The following is a 2,430-nucleotide window of genomic DNA, read 5'->3' on the forward strand; positions in this document are numbered from 1 at the left end:
GGCTTCTACTCACGCCGAGTCTTGGATCCTGGGTCGTCTCTGGTCTGCAAACTGCAGGATGAAGCTGTCTTTTCCTTGTCGGTTCTTGCTGGTGTTGAGTAGAATCCGCTCGCCCGCTGCGTCTGGCTCCTTCATTCCGGACTCTCAGCGGTCAGGTATCGCCTGGTTGCGGTCTCCACCGCGACCCTACCGCCGCCGATAGCCCGGCTGTGGTCTCCACCATGACCCTGCCGCCTCCGCCGCCGCCGGCAGCTGCCGGCTGGTGCTCAGATGTGTATTCTTGCCTTGGCTTTCTCTCACTTGTCTAACTCTCTGTCCTGTGATGGCACACTTGGTGTGTTTCTCTGGCTTAGGACTGTTCACTGGAACTCTAAAACTGCTTTCTATGTGAGAGCTTGTTCAGATTCCAGCTTCTCCTCGCCATCTTTTCTGATCTCCCTGAATTTTACTTCTTAATGCTAATGATTCATATTTATTGGACATTAGGTGATATTTTTATACCAGGAGATATTGTGTAAAGTTCAGTTTAAGGTAAATCTTTCTCCTGATATTTCTGTCACTTGTTTTTGATGAAAACTTTGAAATACTTTTTCTAACTTTTTAAGTGAAGATTATGTAATGGTTATTTATAATCACTCTACCCTGCAGTGGAATACTCAATAAATTTATCACAATGAACCATACCTTCCTATCTATGTATCAATTTTGTTCCATACATCCACCACCTTTAATCTTAGGCTCCTGTATTAGTATATTCTCAATTTGTACAAAATATACATTGTTTTAGATTCTATACATGAGTAAAATACCATGTTACATCTTTGTTGTTCTGGGAATATTTTGTGTCTTATTCATATATAAAAGTTGTTTTTTAATGTCTGTAGTCTTCACTGGCAATTTCTTTTCGAACTTTTCTTCAGTACTGTAAAACCTCATTAAATTGTACTGTAAGATTTCTGCTGGGAAGTCTGCTATATGGTGAATTGGTAACAGCTTATGAACTATTTGCTTCTTTACAATTTTCTTTTTACCATGCTTTGACTGACTGCAATATGGACACTTTCCTGAATTCAATCTGACTGGTGTAATTTCAACTTTTGGTTCTTGAATGCCTGTATCTTTATGTAGTTTAGGAGGAAATCTGTTATTATTTCTGAAGTAGGCTTCCTAATGCTTTGATAGTCTGAAATTCCTCTTGAAACCAGCTCAGCTATTTAGTTTTATTTACTGTCCCAAAGTTCACCTAAGGTTTATTCATTTTTCTTCATGTTTTTTATTCTAAAAATCTTCTTTTCAGCCATGGGCTGGTGGATCAGGCTTGTGATCCTAGCTCCTCAGGACACTGAGAACTTAGGATCATGGCTTGAAGCCAGCCTAATAGCAAAGTTCATGATACTCTTTTCTCCACTTTATCACCAAAAACTCTAAGTGAAACTTTGTTGCAAAAGGTAAAGCCCTAGTTATGAGTCAAAAAGAAAAAACTAACAGAAAACAAATACCTCAGAGACAGCGTCGAGCCTCTGAGTTTAAGCCCCAGGTCTGGCAGACACACACACACACACACACACACACACACACACACACACACACACTCACTCAAAACCAAACAAACAGAACCTTTTTAAAACTGATAAATGCAAAATATGAAAAATCTGTAATGAATATTAAGAAGGCCTTAAAATGTTCCTTTTCATGAAAGAAAATGTGACACTTGTCTTTGAGAGATTGTCTCACACCATATAATAGGATAATCTCAAGTTCAGCTCCTTTTCCTGCACATAACAACTTTTTTCATTATGCCTAAATAAATCACTATGTTGTAAATATGTGTGTTCTTTATTTTGATGTTCTTGACTTTCAAACTCAAAACCATAAATTCATTTTAAAATGTTATGCTAAATCTAGACATCCTTATTTGAAGAAATATACAAAATTACTAGTATTCAATATTATTCAAAAAATTTTCAGAGTAATGAAAAGTTAATCTTAAATTATATACTGGGCTGATTTAACACACAAAGTATTCTTCCAACACAACGATGTTTGGCCATCTCTGTAACAAGTGAAGGGAAGAAATAAGTACAGAAATAGTCATTGGCCCAAAGAGTGTCAAAAATTAAATGAGGTTGGAATATGGTAAATATTTATATAAATATCCATATAAAAATCAAATAAGTACGAGCTCTTCATTTGGTAGACTGGTCTGATGCTTCAGTTCATGTGTGAATCTTATGACCCAGGTTTGGGCAGGTAAAAATATTAAGAGTAAACTAGGTTCAGATAATGTTTGAGGATGTAACTCTGCTGGTTGTGTTAATATTGAAAAAGTAAAGAACAAAAGACGAGATATGCTTTCCAGCAAGTCGCTATGTGAGGATGACATCTCCCAGCTAGAAGAAGATGCTTCGAGAGATTGTATTAGCAACTCAT

Source organism: Dipodomys ordii, unplaced genomic scaffold (assembly GCF_000151885.1).
Source record: "Dipodomys ordii isolate 6190 unplaced genomic scaffold, Dord_2.0 Scaffold229, whole genome shotgun sequence".
Lineage (NCBI taxonomy): Eukaryota > Metazoa > Chordata > Mammalia > Rodentia > Heteromyidae > Dipodomys > Dipodomys ordii.